Consider the following 16,848-nt stretch of genomic DNA (forward strand, 5'->3'; position numbering starts at 1 on the left):
AAATTCTTCAGTCATGAGACTTGCACAGGTTTTATTTAAAAAGCTGACTGGAGGCTCCAGTTCAGCTGTGATCAAAATTAAAACATCAAGGTGCATTGCTCAGCCCAGTATTTGGAGATATAGTTATCGATCAGTGAGTTCCAATTTATTTTAATATATGAATAAGCAATTTTAAAATGTATTTTTTAGAATTGCTTTAATTACATCACAATCTCTTTTTTCCAACTTTAAACAAATTCAAATAAACATTTGGCATCTTGCGATGGCAGTTTTGATTTGTTGCAAAAGCATTTGCCAATTTATTGATCGAGCCACCAACTTTCATTGCATCAAGTGCCTGTCAAAAGCAAACAGATAAAACAGGCTTTGGATGGTAAAAAAAAACCCAGCTGCAGCCACTCTTATTTGTCTACATGCACTTCAAAAGATATTTAGTGGTCTTGGCAACACATTATATAAATGCAGGCATCAGTTCAGTATAAATAGGTTGTTTTCTAAAACAAAATCTTGAAGTTGATTCCAGGACAAGTCCTGTAAAGTGACTTCAATATTAGGCTTATTAATTCCTCTTTCATGTTCGATAATGGATTGCAGTCAATCATTTCTGATTGCACCTTGAAAAACGCTTCAAACCATTTCAAGGTCACTGGGGTCAGGTTCATTGTTAGGAATAGCAGCTGTTTCACCCAGTTTGACCCCCGTTCATAGCCCCAATCTCTCCCATCTCCATGTTACACGATATGCTGACCAAATTTGGTCATGAATTTTATTTTTTGCAGCTCAACTATAATTGGTTTTGCTTTGAAGCACTCAGGGGTTATGTGCCATCACACAATTATAGTTGATTTTACCTTGCTTAGGATTCTTCTGCTCAGAATTCCCATAAATAATGACAAAAATAGCTAATTTCTTATAATGCCAGCTATAACTGTAAAAAAATGACTTGCCTTTATTGTACCGTTAATGCAGAAAATAGGGGTACCTAATTTCATGCTGGGCTAGGATATCCTGATGAGCAAATGAGATTGAGATACCGTCCTGTTTGACCATCAACAGGAGCACCTCAAGGCTGTGTCCTTGGTCCCCTGCTCCATTCAATGTGAGACACAGCCTTAAGAAGGCAGCTAACATCATAAAGGGCCCCCATCACCCAGATCACGACCATTTCTCGGTGCTACCTTCAAGTAGGAGATCCAGAACAGTTCAAGAACAGTTTTTTCCCGGATGGCTGTCGGACCCTTAAACCTCCCCCTACCACCACAAAATGGCCTCTGCATTATTGAAACACCACTTTTTTCCTTGTAATTGTGAATATTTATTATCTCTCTTTTATATTTATTACATCTTCTGTACCATAATTTAATATTGCTACTGGAGTTTATTTTTAAAATAAATACTTGTTTGGTTGCAGCAAATAAGAATTTCAGGTCGATGTACATTGTGCTCATGTATATAAGAATAAACATAAGATTACTGTTACTTAACAAAAGTTTTAACTATTGAAACTTGTTAAATTTGTTGTCTCCCATGCCATCCACTTCCCTGTCCTTCTTTGACTCAGTCACATGATGTGTTGAAGATCTCTTCCGGCACTCATCTCGACCTGGATCAGTATTGCAGTAAGTCCTGGAATTGTGGATCTGGCAAAGCGTAGCATCTAGCACACTCCCGTTGAGCGACGTTGTGGTCTTGTGGCATTTTTGATAACAGGGTGGGATTTATCCACAACCTCTTCTCTCTCCACTGACTTTTTTATGTTTTCTCCTTTTCTGCTGCCTCATTTGACACCTTCTGCTGTATTTTCTCCAAGGTGATGATTCTCTTCAATGCTTCTGAAAATCCCCAGAATTTTGCAATGGTATATTTTGACCTGCCAAATATTTTAACCACTGTCTGTTCCTCATTATGGGCAAATTTAACTAAAGACTCATTTAAGGACATTATTCATCATTAAACACTTATTTTCTATATTGCACAGTCAGTTTGTTTTTACTCCTTTCTCTTTTGTACCCATGTCTTTTCTTGAGTACAGTTTCTTGCACAACCGTGTAAGTATCAGAGCTGTGTATCTCGAGCTGGGGTTGCCGAAGATTTGGACTGAAATCCGTGTGGCTGCGGGGGAGCTGAAGGTGAATCCGTGGACACTCAGTAGGCCTTTTTGTGGCGAAGCCCTGCGTTATAGCCAGCTCGTTTTTTTTTAAAAGACAATTTTACCTTTATGGTGATGACCTGTAAGGTGGATCCTGTGGTCTCTTTATGCACAGCTGAGTTGAAAGCTGGTTTCCAGAACTGAATGAGGCGGGGTGAGTGGTGCAGTAGCACTGCCCGCCACTGTGATGTCAAACATGCGCACCAAGAAGGGAAAGTGGCAAGCACTGAAGTTGTGCCCCCACCCCATCCCTGTTAAAACTTATTTACTTCCAGGGGTGCAGTGCTGGCAGAGCTCTCCAGAGCACCACTCTGGTACCTTATCGGGCCGCTTCAGGGCCACTCTGGCACCTCACTGCGGCAGATCAATGCGGGGAAAAATGGCTGTCTTTGTTACCCATAATCCCCTATGCAGCTGGAACTGCTCTGTCAGTGCCAGAACCAGGGAAATTCAGAGTGGTTCCAGTGCATGGAGCATTATGGGTAACAAAGATGGCCATTGATCCCGCATTAAAACAAAAAGAGGTTCTATTATAAAACCTGAGGTTCCTTCTTCCTGGTGCTGTCCCTCTGGCACACTGAGCCTGGCTCTTTGCTCCCCTCTTTCATCCATCGGACTCTCCGGCTCTGGTTCTCCATGTCCACTCCTCAGCAGCCCAAGGCTCTCCCCGCCGGGCTCTGCTACGCCCTGTCTGCCTCCTCCTGGCCTGGCTTGGCTGCCTTTGGGCTGCTTCCCATCATCTGGTCCCTCGGTCCTGGTGGGGTGCTTTCCATCACCCAGTCCCTCTGGACTGGCTCGATTTGCCATGGGATTTCCCATTACTCAGTCTGCCAGTGAATCTTTTTCTGGCTTATGGCAAACTAAAGTCAACTTTTTTTTTAAACACCTGTTTTTCCATGACAATAAAGGAATCTTGAACTTTGAAAAGTAGAAATAATGCCTGGCCTGCAGGAAAAAGGATTCTCGGTTATATGTGACATCATGTATGTACTTTGCCAATAAAGCTGAACTTTGAACTTCATTCATTCTCTCATTGTTACTCTATCACTATAAATGAGATCATGGGAGATTTGAACCTCACTGCTGGCCCTTCTTCCCCACCCCTATTTATTCAGCTTATTTCCCGGCACAAGTTAGTCGTCTTTGGAATATTTGTGTATTAATTGTACAAAATAAATGCAAGTTGTCATTCAAGGTTATAGCTGATGTGCTATAAACCAATTCTGACTAATTGAGTGGTGTTCTTTTTGAACAGACGAATTATTCAGGAGACAGATAATTTTAAAACGGAGTCAGTTTTTAAAAAAGTGACGGAGGTTAGTGTTGGCGAGCACTTCGGGTCCAGTGATCATAATGCCATCAGCTTCAATGTCATTATGGAAAGAGAGAAATCAGGGCCAAGGATTGAGGTTTTTGATTGGGGAAAAGCTAGATTTGAGGAGATGCGAAAGGACTTGCAGGGTGTGCATTGGGACAATTTGTTTTATGGGCAGGATGTAGTAGAGAGATGGAAGTCTTTTAAAGATCAGATTTTGAGAGGGCAAAAGCTTTATGTTCCTGTTAGGTTAAAAGGAGGGGGCAAAAGGTTTGAGAGAGCCGTGGTTTTCAAGGAATATTGGAAACTTGGTTCGAAGAAAAAGGGAGGCGTACATTAGATATAAGAAGCATGGAGTTAAGGAGATGTTTGAAAGATACATTGAATGTAAGAGGAATCTTAAGAGAGGAATTAGGAAAGCTAAAAGAAGGTACGAGAAAACTATGGCAAGCAGGGTGAAAACTAATCCAAAAGAGTTCTACAAATATGTTAATGGTAAGAGGAAAGCTAGAGACAAAATTGGTCCCTTAGAAAATCAGAGTGGAAAACTGTGTGTGGAACCTAGAGAAATGGGGGAGATATTGAATAGTTTCTTTTCTTCGGTATTCACTAAGGAGAAGGATATTGGGAGATGTGGGATAAAAAAAGCAAATTGGGTAAATATGGGGAATATAGAGATTACAAAAGGTGTAGTTTTAAGGCTTTTGAAGAATATAAAGGTGGATAAGTCTCCGGGACCAGACGGGATCTTCCCCAGGACATTGAGAGAAGTGAAGGAGGAAATAGCAGAGGCTCTGGCGGTAATTTTTCGAATGTCATTAGATATGGGGAGTGCCGGAGGATTGGCGCATTGCGCATGTGGTTCCGTTATTTAAAAAGGGTTCAAGGAGGAAGCCTGGCAACTATCGGCCTGTAAGTTTGACGTCTGTGGTAGGTAAATTAATGGAGAAAATTCTTAGAGATAGTACTTATAAACATCTGGATAGACAGGGTCTGATCAGGAGCACTCAACATGGATTTGTGGGAGGAAGGTCATGTTTGACCAATCTGATTGAATTTTTTGAAGAGGTGACTAGGAATGTGGATGAGGGTAGCGCAGTGGATGTTGTCTATATGGACTTCAGTAAGGCCTTCGATAAGGTACCACATGGAAGGTTAGTTAGGAAGGTGCAGTCTTTAGGTATAAATTTTGAGATAGTCAAATGGATTGAACATTGGCTGAAAGGGAGAGGCCAGAGAGTGGTAGTGGATAATTGTCTGTCAGGTTGGAGGCCGGTGACCAGTGGTGTGCCTCAAGGATCTGTATTGGGCCCATTGTTGTTCGTTATATACATTAATGATCTAGATGATGGGGTGGTGAATTGGATTAGTAAATATGCAGACGATACTAAGATAGGTGGAATAGTGGATAATGAAGAAGGTTTTCTAGGATTGCAGAGGGATTTGGGCTGCTTAGAAAAGTGGGCTGAAAAATGGCAGATGGAATTTAATGCTGATAAGTGTGAGGTGCTTCATTTTGGTAAGAAGAATCAGAATAGGACATATGTGGTAAATGGGAGAGCATTGAGGAATACAGAAGAGCAGAAAGATTTAGGAGTGACGGTACATCGTTCCCTGAAGGTAGAAACTCACGTGAATAGGGTGGTGAAGAAGGCTTTTAGTATGCTGGCCTTTATCAATCATTGCATGGAATATAGGAGTTGGGAGGTGATGTTGAGATTGTATAAGACGTTGGTGCGGCCTAATTTGGAGTTCTGTGTGCAGTTCTGGTCGCCTAATTATAGGAAGGATATAAACAGAGTGGAGAGAGTGCAGAGAAGGTTTACCAGAATGTTGCCTGGGTTTAAGCATCTGGAGTATGGGGAGAGATTGGACAGATTGGGTCTTTATTCTTTGGAGCGTAGAAGGTTGAGAGGGGATTTGATAGAAGTATTTAAGATTATGAAAGGGATAGACAGAGTGGATGTGGATAGACTATTTCCGTTAAGAGGAGGAAAGATTAAAACAAGAGGACATGAGTTAAGAATTAAGGGGCAGAGGTTTAGAGGTAACATGAGGGGGAACTTCTTTACTCAGAGAGTGGTAGCTGTGTGGAATGATCTTCCGGGAGAAATAGTGGCGGCGGAGTCAATTGTATTATTTAAGAAAAGGTTGGACAGGTATATGGATGAGAGGAAGATGGAGGGTTATGGGCATTGTGCAGGGAGGTGGGATTAGAAAGGGGTGTTTGGTTAGGTGCAGACTAGAAGGGCCTAATGGCCTGTTTCCGTGCTGTAATTGTTATGTTTTTTATGTTTAAAAACCAGCTACAATTGTATGCAAACACATAAGCCCAGAATGCATTAAACGATTGCAAAACCAATCACAGTTGACAGAGCTGCCACTAAACATTCAAGAACAAATTTGAACAGCATACCACATAACATGGGATTTTGTGTCAAACTGGATAAGACGGTTACTATTCCTGACATTGAACCTGACCCAGGTGACCTTGAAATAGTTTGAGCTGTTATTTCAAGATGTTATCATGACTGATTGTCATGTAGTTTGAAACATGAAAGAATAACTAATGAGCCAGGTGCTTAATTCAACCTTGGGCCATTTTGTAAAGCATTTGTAATAATGTTATACTTGTATATATCATGCATATTAAAAAAATTACTCTGAAAGCACTGATTCAAATGACAGTAGTAAGTTTTGGTTCTAACTGGAAATAAGTTTTTTCTTGAATTGCCACTGGCTTGGCCTGCATTTCAGCCTTTTGTACTGAGACCTCCACAGTACATTTGGGTGACTGGTGAGACATGTTTCAAGTCAAATTAGAGAGGCCAGGTAAGGGAATAAAATGCTTTTCTTAGTGAACAATATATTAAACATTTACTTTTTTAAATAAAAATCGTATGCAATAATTATTGAAATTACGTCCAGTATTTCACGATAAGATTAAAAAGGCTTGGGAATTGTAACTTGCAAGACCCTTATGGGAGGATCTATGGGTCAAAATCTATGGAGAATATATCTTCAATATGTGCCCGACATTCAGTAATCCAATTTAAAGTGGTGCACTGTGTTCGCATGACCAAAGATAAGTTGGCTTGTATCTTTTCTAATATTGTGACAGATGCAAATCTGATATTGCTGCATTGACACACATGCTTTGGTCTTGTCCTACAACCCAATCCAAAAACTGCTCTCTTTGTGGTTATTGAACCAAACAATATACAAATGTAGCCATTTGTATATTGTTGACTTGAAGAGCCACCTTATTCAAATGGAAAGAGTCTAGACCTCCAACAGTGTTTCAATGGTTCTCTCATATTATGTCCTGTTTAAGTTTAGAAAAAATTAGATATCATATATTTGATTCATCAGTGAAATTTCAAGATGCATGGTGACCTTTTATGTCTTATTTTCATTTGATGTGTTTTTAGTTGTATTCACTGTTCCAGATAAGATATAATGTTACTTTCTTTTTGATTCACAGTATGAATCAAAAGCTACAAAGAAAAAAAATGCTACAAAATATATGTAACTCTCAGGATAAGCTGCTCAGATATTTTTTTGGTTAGTTTTCTTTTTTTTGAATATTTTATTTTTGATTTTTTGATTTTGATACACAAAATAAAATTTTCAATCTCACAATATATTAAACTGTTTCTTATAAACAAAAACAAACCAGTTCATCCCTCCCTACCCACCTTGCATATATACGATTTTGCACACTGTCAGAGCTTATATATCTTTTAAATATTTATAGAATACAGAATACAATTGGGGAAACCATGTTTAACTATATTATAATAGTTGCATTTATAGTCATTTTTCTTTTTTTAAATTACTGTATTTGGGCCCCTATGGCTACCAAATCTTTACAAATGTGTCATATTTATTCTTTAAATTCATATGTGATTTTTTTTTCCATGGGTATACAGCTGTTCATTTCCACAATCCATCGTGCTATGAGTAGGGGGGCGTCCGAGTGATCATGATACATTTTTTTGCTACAGCCAGTGCTATTTTTATAAATGAGATTTGATATTTATTCAGTTTGTTGCCTATTTCCATAAAATTACTTGTCGCCCGTGAAGGCCACTCCTGTTATCCTGGTTAATTTTTCTGCAATTTCTTGCCAAAAGTGGCCTCACCTTCACACTCGACCGCGTGGCATGTAAAAAAAAGTTCCTGTCTCAGTCCCACATCTGAAATACATCTCTGATATTTCTGCTTTTGGTCTATGTAATTTCTGTGGGGTAAGATATAATTGGTGTAAAAAAATTATACTGATCCAATCCATATCTTGCATTTATAACTGATGTCATGTTATCCTTACACCAATCTGACCAGCTTCTTTCTGAAATCACCATCCCCAAGTCCGACTCCCATCTTGTCCTCTGTAATGCTCTGGAGCACATCGTACATTTTTGTTATAAATTTGGATGTATTTCCCATCTAGACCATTCGTTCAGTTTCTCTAATTTCAGGTGGGGTCAATGTTGGTCCCCATCTTTCTCTTCTGAACGATCTGTACTGGAGAAGACAGAAGAAGGTCCCATTGTACTGGAGAAGACAGAAGAAGGTCCCATTGGCTACTCCGTATTTGTGTTTTAATTATTCGAAGGACATAACAGTTCCTTCCATGCAGCAGTCTTCAATATATCTTATACCTTGTCGTACCACAAATTTAATATCCTATTGCCCATGATCATAGACAATAACACATTTTTACACTGGTGCTCTTTTCCTCTCTTTTCCTGTACATTCATTAATTTCTTGCCATGTTCTGATCCCTTATTAATAAGGGATTATCTGTCTTTATTTTCTAGTGAGTTTTTTTTCAATAGAGTAGGTTGTGTGGTTTTTTTTTATATATAATATTTCAGATGTATTTTCTGTGCAGTGGAGGGGGAACCGAGTTTATACTGTTTGAAGTTTTTTCTTGATATATATGCAGAAGTGATGTTGTATTTTCAGATTCATTCCCTTTACTTCATTTTACTGTGTTCATTATTTTTTTTAAAAGATTGAAAAAGAAAAATTGGCAAGTCAAGCCAGATTTTTTTTTAAAAAACCACACTGCAGTCACATTTAACTTCAACTCTCCTCGCTAGGTTGTTAGTTTATTCTTCCGATTCTATGGCCCACTCACAAAACACATAACCACACTTTCTGGTCTGAATGTAGCTGTCCCTTCCACCAGTTCACTAACATTTTTGATAATACAGAGCATTTTACTAAAATACTGGTCGTTGTAACTTAGCCAGGCATTGCCGGACTGTGAAGAAAATCAGGATTGTGTAAGAAACACTGTTTCCTTGTTACAATACACAGAAAGGAAGCTCGTGTGAAATGGCATAAACCTCCACTTTATTGGATCATTCATATTCAGTCCCATTGTGGAACTTCAATTTGAATTGAATTGCTGCGTATTCAAAGCCTGCATTGTTTACTTTGGTGCAAAGTGATTTATATCTTTAAAAAAAGAGCTTTTGAGGCCAAGGAGAGCCAACTTTGGGTCATACCAGTTTCAGACAAGCACCAACTGATAGACCGTGACACAATCCAGGCTCTTGTGTTTACTGCCTTTAGAATGTAGGGCCCTGCACCTGTGAGATCTATTGGCTGTCAGCTAATATTGGAAAACATTTAGAATTTAGCGCCCGTCTGCAGCTAAAATTCATACATGTTGTGTTAAAGTAATTGTAGATATAAGATTGGCACACAAAACTGGTGTGTTTTCATGTTGAAATTCACTTGTTGTGCTTTTCCAGACATGCAGTGAAAAATTGCTCCACAAATTTCAGCATGTGTTATTACAAATGCATTTTCTCAAGCAATGAAAATGCGTTTCTCCTATGTGTGTACGTCATTTTGTGGTCAGGGTGACAGTTGTTATGTGAGGAATAAAACTCATGTTCTCAGGGCAGCGATAGCAGGTGGTGGTGCAGAGATCTTGCTTCATTTTGCTTCATAAGATCAAACGAGCACCCTCCAGTGCACCAGCTTGGAACTGATGTCTTACAGTTTCAAAGATAAATTAATGACTTCTATCTTTTAAGCTGTCCCCAAATGTATTAGATGCTTTACTTTTCTCCAAGTGTCAAATATATTTAATACAGTAGCATCCCTGTGATCCGTAATTCAAGCAACTGGCAGCCTCAAACAACCGGAAAATAAAAATTGTGGAAAATAAATATAGACAAAAAATACAAAAGTTTAAAATTGGCGGACCCTAGTGATTAGTTCGCCAATCACGCAGTCTCAGGCTCCCAGCAAGTTCACTTATCCAGCATCTACCAAACTCCATAGGTGCTGGATACTGGGGGTTTTAATATATCATCAATCTTGATAAAATGAGAGGACTTGGGTAAATGCAAATGGTAAGATGGTAGCCAAGTGATGGCAAACACTTAAGGAGATACTTCTCAATTCTCAAGCATGTGTGGTAGTGAGAGATGAAAAAAACTGCAAGAACAATAATCCACCAGTGGCAAGCTAAAGAAGTTTAGGATTACATCAAATTGAAAGCAAAAACACGTAGCATCAAAGATTGTTGGTGGGCCAGAGGATCATGAAAAATAGAATCCAGCAAAGAGGACAAAAAAAAGAGAGTGAAATTGGCTTCTGAGAATGAACTACCAGCAAATAGAAGAAGAATTTCTCCAAGAATATTAAGGGAAAAAAAAGCAGTATTTAAAATAAATGTTGAACCATTACAGTGAGAGTCTGGATAATTAAAAATTGGAATTATAGTCATGTTAGACTTTGAACTAAAAGCTAGAAAATCTTATGAATGATTTAAAAAATTAAGTGGGGAGGAGGAGGGATGAAAAAACTCTGCAAATGATTTGCCTCAAGATTAACAAATTCATTGAATCAGGTGGTCAGAAGTCTAGACACTTGAAGTGGCAGTCGTGATGGATAGTCGATGCATTAGCTGTGATCTTCCTGAAATTCTTGAAAGGTTGCATTGGTTTAGAAATCACAAGTATGGACCTTCATCCATTCAAGAAAGGAATGTATAAGTAGGAATCTGTAAGCCAATCAGCTACAAGTGTGGAAAAATACCGGATTGTCTTTTAAGAACCATTCAGAAAATCATAACACCCTGTAACTGTGAAACAGAGTCAATGTTAGTTTTATAAAAGGGAGCCAGTGTTCGACAAAGTTAATGATAATAAACTTATTATAATGTACATCCTACCAATATTCTTGCTTACTGCAGCTGAACAGTATCTGTAAATAAAATACAGAAAAACCCTGATCCAGCACCTCTGGGGGCTGGTAGATGCGGGAGAGTGAATTTTCTGGTTGTTTGAGATTCCATGTTCTGTTAACTTGCACATTTTTTACCTATTTATTTTCCATGATTTTTTTTGCTGGTTGCTTGAATTCTGGATTGGAGAGATTTTACTATAATGACAATTGTATACTTAATTGAATTAAAAAGAAACAATAAATACAAAAAAAGATCATAAATATTCACAGTTATCCTACTTCAAAAAGAAGTGGCCTTTCAATAGCACAGCCAGTCCTTTGTGGTGTTGGAACAGCCATAATTAGTGTAACAGTGGAGCTTCGTCTGAAACCTATTAGGTGTTTTTGAACCAAGTCCTGGTCTTCAGGTTTCTTTACCTTTTTCCCCAAGGTAGCAGTGAGAAGTTGTGACTAGGGCATCAGAGCTTGTGCATACAAGAAAAGGATCAATAGATGTGGTATATTTGGATTTCTAGAAGGCATTTGGTATATAAAGTGTCACATGAAAGACGACGAGAAATTTTATAAGACAATGTATCATTTATATATGGCTGATTCTGTATTGCATTTTTGAAAAGCTGTATTAATATTTAAACAATATTATTTAAACATGTAATATTTCTCTATCAAATTAATACAAATATTTTAAAAAGAAAAGAAAGACTACAGTAGATTTAATTAGATTTATTATTGTCAAATGTACTGAGATGCCTTTCAAAGGCTAGCAAAAAGTCACCCCGCTCCCATGTCAGTTTACTAAAAAAAAGGAAGAAAATAAAAGAAAAAAGAAAAATAAACATCTAGTGGTCAAGGGTCACACGACCTGCTCCAGTGTAGCCATGATTGGATAGCTGACAGAAATCAAATTTGAGAAGATGGGTCAATTTCAGATTAGCGAGCCATACCTAGTGGAGTACAGTACTACAGAGATCATTGCTGGGTCCTTGGCTTTTTGGCATCATTTTCATTACTAAGAGAGAGACTAGGTGCATTGTAACATTTATGGTAATCTATTAGGGTGGACAGTCAGAATCTTTTTCTGAGGGCTAAACAGTCATTCACTGGGGCAACACAGTTCGCCAGGGGTGAGCACAATGCTGTTACAGCGCCAGCAATCTGGGGTTGAATCTGGTGCTGTCTGTAAGCAATTTGTACTTGCCCCCCATGACTGCATGGGTTTCCTCTGGGTGCTTCAGTTTCAAAACATACCAGGAAAGAGGATTATTATCTAAATGGTATCTGATTAGAAAAAGGGGAAATGCAGCAAGACTTGGATGCATCAGTTATTGAAAGTGGGCATGCAGGTATAGCAGGCAGCAAGGAAGATGAATGGTATGTTGGCATTCACAGCAAGAGGATTTGAGTACAGGAGTAGGGAGGTCCTACTGCAGCTGTACAGGGCCTTGGTGAGACCACACTGTGTCCAGTTTTGGTCTCCTTATCTGAAGAAGGACATCCTCGCCATGGAGAGGGTGCAGAGAAGGTTCACTAGATTAATACCAGGAATGGAAGGACTTGCATTATGAAGAAAGGTTGCATCAACTATGCTTGTATTCACTGGAATTTAGAAGATTGAGGGGGGATTTTATGAAACATATAAAATTCTTAAAGGATTAGACATTAGATGCAGGAAGGTTGTATCCGATGCTGGGATAAACCAGGACTAGGGGTCACGGTTTAAGGATAAGGGGGAAGTCTTTTAGGACTGAGATGATTTTTTTAAAAATTTCTCTCAAAAAGTGGTGAATCTGTGGAATTCTTTGCCACAGGAAGTAGTTGAGGCCGGTTCGTTATCAATATTTGGATGGCACAGGCTCATGGGCTGAAAGGGCCTGATACTGGAATGTCTAAATGTACTGTACGTCTAAATTTAATTTTAATAGAGGACATGTGTTTAAGATGAGGGGAAGGAAGTTTAAGGGTGCAAATACTTTGCACACGGAGTGGTAGGTGCCTGAAATGGGCTGCGAGGAGTAGTGGTAGAAGCAGAAACAATAGTAGTGTTTAAGAGGATTCCAGATAGATCCATGAAAATGAGGGGAATGGAGGTTCAGGTACAAGCAGCAGATTTTTAGTTTGATTTCGACACCATGTTCGCCACAGGTTTTGGGCCTAGGGCCCAGTACAGTTCTACGTTCTCTGAGAGAAAACAGTTGAGGAAAATATTATAAAGTATATTATGTATGTGGGCAACAATTTTGAGATGTATAATTAATAGAAGTCTGAAATTGTTAGAACTTTGTTTAAGAAGGAATGTCCACAGCTGTACAAAAGGATCTGAGTGTATGAAGCTCACAAAAATCAAGCAAATCGGAAAGCAAGTAGAATGTTGGGGGGCGGGGGGACAAGGGCAGAAAAAAACTGCCAATGCTGGGATCGAGACAAAAACGGAACTCAGGAAGCAACTGGTCTTTATTGCAAATAAGTTTCCATATAAAAGTAGGGTAGAGTTGCTGCCACTGGACAGAATATTGGTGAGAACACATCTGGCCAGGCCAAATGCAGGAGTAGGAAGTTGATATTAGGAATATGAGGCTGTACAGCAAGGTTTCTTTTTTCTTTGGCTTGGCTTCGCGGACGAAGATTTATGGAGGGGGTAAGAAGTCCACGTCAGCTGCAGGCTCGTTTGTGGCTGACAAGTCCGATGCGGGACAGGCAGACACGATTGCAGCGGTTGCAAGGGAAAATTTGTTGGTTGGGGTTGGGTGTTGGGTTTTTCCTCCTTTGCCTTTTGTCAGTGAGGTGGGCTCTGCGGTCTTCTTCAAAGGAGGTTGCTGCCCGCAAAACTGTGAGGCGCCAAGATGCACGGTTTGAGGAAGAAGCTGTCCTTGTGCCGCTGAGTGTTCATCCTTAGGCTCTTGTACCTTTTTCCTGATAGTAGCAGAATTATGGCATGAGTGGTGAGGGTCTTTGAGAATAGAGGTTGCTTTTTTAAGATACTGCTTCATGTAGATGTTCTCGATGGAGTGAAGTCTGGTGCCTGTGATGTCGCAGGCCGAGTTAACCGCCCTCGAGTTTATTCTTGTCCTCCATACCAGGCAGTGATGGAACCAGCTAGAGTGCTCTCCACGGTACACCTATAGAAGTTTACGAGAGTCTTCAGTGACAGACCGAATCTCTTCAAACACCTCACGAAGTATAGGCGCTGGTGAAACATCTTTGTAATTGAATCAACATGGAGGGTCCAGGACAGAACCTCGGAGATGTTGAAGAATTTGAAGGTCTTGACCCTCTCCACTCCTGAGCCCTCGATGAGGACTAGGTCATATTCCCCTGACTTCCTCCTGAAGACCACAATCATCTCCTTGGTTATGTTGACATTGAGCGCAAAGTTGTCGTTACACTATTCAACGAGCTGATCTATCTCCCCCTTGTGTGCTTCCTCATTGCCATGTGTGATTCTGCCAACAACTGTGGTGTCATCGACAAACTTGTAGATAGCTTTGGAATTATGCCTGGCCACAGTCATGGGTGTATAATGAGTAGAGCAGTGGGCAAAGCATACATCTTTTGGGTGCACCTGTGATGATGATCAGTGAGGAGGAGACATTTCCAATTCCTATTGACTGTGGTCTTCCAATGAGAAAGTCAAGGATCCAGTTGCAGAGTGGGGTACAGAGGCCTAGAGTTTGTACTGAGGGAATAATGGTATTGAAGGCTGAGCTGTAGTCGATGAAGAACAGCTGTATTTGTGAATTGCTGTTATCGAGGTGATCCAGAGCTGAGTGGAGAGCCAGCAATATTGCATCTGCCATGGAGCAATTGTGACGATAGGCAAATTACAGCGGGTCCAGATATTTGCTTAGTTACATGTTAATTCTGGCCACAACCAGCCTCTCTTAAGCATTTCACCATGGCAGGTTAGTGCTACTGGGCGATAGTTGTTGAGGCAGCTTACACTTCTCTTCTTGGATACCAGGATGATTGATGCCCTTTTGAAGCAGGTTGTAACCTCTGACTGCAGGAATGAATTATTGAAAATGTACGTGAACACTCTGGCTAGTTGGTTGGCACAGATTTTACATACCCTGCCGGATACGCTGTTGCGAGGGTTCACCCTCTTGAATAATGTTCTGACGTCGTCCTCAGAGACAGATATCACAGGGTCCTCAGCCTTTTCAGGGATTCTAGTAGGCACTGTTTGGTTCTTCTCCTCAAAGCAGCCATATGGGATTATTTTGTTATTGTGTATGTTTAAATTTGAGGTGATATTGTGAACAATGTAGATGCATTCCAATCATAGATTTCAATTTTTGTTTATCTATTTTTTTGGATATAATCTTCCTTTTGAAAATAGACTATATGTCAGAAATAATTTCTAGCATTGCTGGAAAAGCAGTACTTCAGGATAATTTGAGGAACAAATTCAATTCTTAATTTTTACCTGCTCTTTATTTGATCTACTTTACTGGCTTTTAAACAAAACATGCATATAAACATCCACCATTCAATAAGATGATTCCCTCTTTCTTGAGGTTATCTTTTATCCCATGTTTATTGAGAATCTATCTACCTCTGCCCTAATAACATTTAAAGATTCTATACTGTCCTTTGAATATGGTGGTTCCGGAGACAAAATTTTACCTCATGTCGGTCGGTCATAAATGGGCAATGACCTCTACTACTTGAGTCTCCCATAAGAGAAAACATTGTTGCCATTTCCATCCATTAAATGACCCATCAGGATGTTCTGACAAATGATCATAGTTCTGAAACATTTTACTGTTTCTCTTTCCGAGTTTTTACAGTATTTTCTACTCTTGTTTCAGGATTTTCCATGTTTTGATCAACAATTTCAGAGGTTTTTTTTGGACTGGGTTTTTCAGGAAATGCTGATGCATCCAGAACAATTCCTGTTAGTGGTACCCTTGACTAATCTTTACATTCAGACTTTTCTGATATTTTGCGCATGTCATCAGCCTTCGTGCAGTACGATGTTAAATTGCAGCATCATTTAACTATGCTGTTAAGATAGTTCTATTTCTTCCATCAGGAAGTTCATGAAATTGGAAATAGCATCACATCTAAACTGGTTTGATCGTTCATCCCTTCGTTAACTCTTGAATGCCTTTTCTGAATATTTTATTTTACTTTTCACAGACTCAAAATCCAATAGACAAAGCCATTCATGTACATATGCATGCCCAAAGTCCATATTTGTCCCATTCCCCCACCCCGCACCTACCACAGTGAATACATTCCAAAAACTTATCTCAATCCACTCATCATGCGGCACACGACCCCTATCAAGACCTGTAATGAAAAAAATCGCAATTGCAACACCATTCAAAGAAAACACTAAAAAGAAAAGAAACTCAAAAAAAAAAGAAAACTAAGGACCTGAAAAGAAAAGGGCAGATGCATCATCTGCACCAAGACCTATTTCCGTAATCACACCTCTGGCCGTACTGGGATAATTTAACCTTATCCCTATTTAAAAGGGGGGGGGAAATCAACCTATCTGAGAACCAATGTATGTCATGTTTCCTCCGTAGGTTATATCTGACTTTTCACCAGGGGAATGCAACTCTGCATTTCCATATTCCATTGTGTGGTATTTAGCTGGCAGTCAGACTTCCATGAAACCGCTATACACTTCCCGGCTACCACCAAAGCGACCGTCACAGACAAAATTGGGAATTTAGTCACTCTAAACTGCACTTCTTCAGTATCCCCCAAGAGGAACAGTTCTGGATCCTGTGGAATATCCACTCTTGCAATTTATTTTAGAATATCCCCTAGGTCTTCCCAAAAAGTCTCACCTTTGAGCGCAGCCAGGTAGAGTGGATGAAAGTTCCCACTTCCGCACCACATCTAAAACACATTTCTGAAATCTCTAACTTTGATCTGTGTAATTTTTGAGGGGTAAGATACAACTGGTGCATGAAGTTATACTGTACCATCCTGTATCTGGCATTGACAACCCCCGTCACACTGTCCGGGCACAGGTCCTGCCGCCATTCTTCATTGATTGTCGTACCCAAGTCCAACTCCCGAGAGTTGTAAACTTTTGAGGTATTAAATACAAAACCCTCTTTTGGAAGCATTTGACAGGCAATGAAAAATAATGTTTCTTGCATGAATTTTTTTTTACAACGATCTCATGATTTGGAAAATACTGTTCAAAAAA

The 16,848-nt window shown here is 39.5% G+C and overlaps 1 protein-coding gene and 1 long non-coding RNA gene across 47 annotated transcripts in view; one reads left to right on the forward strand and one right to left on the reverse strand.

Moving 5' to 3' along the window:
* foxn3 (forkhead box N3) overlaps positions 1 to 16,848 on the forward strand; it is a 477,697-nt gene that overhangs the window by 384,204 nt on the left and 76,645 nt on the right. The gene's annotated exons all lie outside the window — the stretch shown is intronic.
* Positions 1 to 16,848, reverse strand: part of LOC138753228 (uncharacterized) — a 240,104-nt gene that overhangs the window by 198,557 nt on the left and 24,699 nt on the right. Inside the window, exon 4 of one of the 2 annotated variants that reach the window (XR_011351045.1) lies at positions 15,789 to 15,971. The exons of the other annotated variant lie outside the window; for it this stretch is intronic. This is a non-coding gene — a long non-coding RNA (uncharacterized lncRNA). Of the gene's footprint in view, positions 1 to 15,788; positions 15,972 to 16,848 lie in introns of those variants that run through there. 2 annotated transcript variants of the gene reach the window in all.

Source organism: Narcine bancroftii, chromosome 2 (genome assembly GCF_036971445.1).
Source record: "Narcine bancroftii isolate sNarBan1 chromosome 2, sNarBan1.hap1, whole genome shotgun sequence".
NCBI lineage: Eukaryota > Metazoa > Chordata > Chondrichthyes > Torpediniformes > Narcinidae > Narcine > Narcine bancroftii.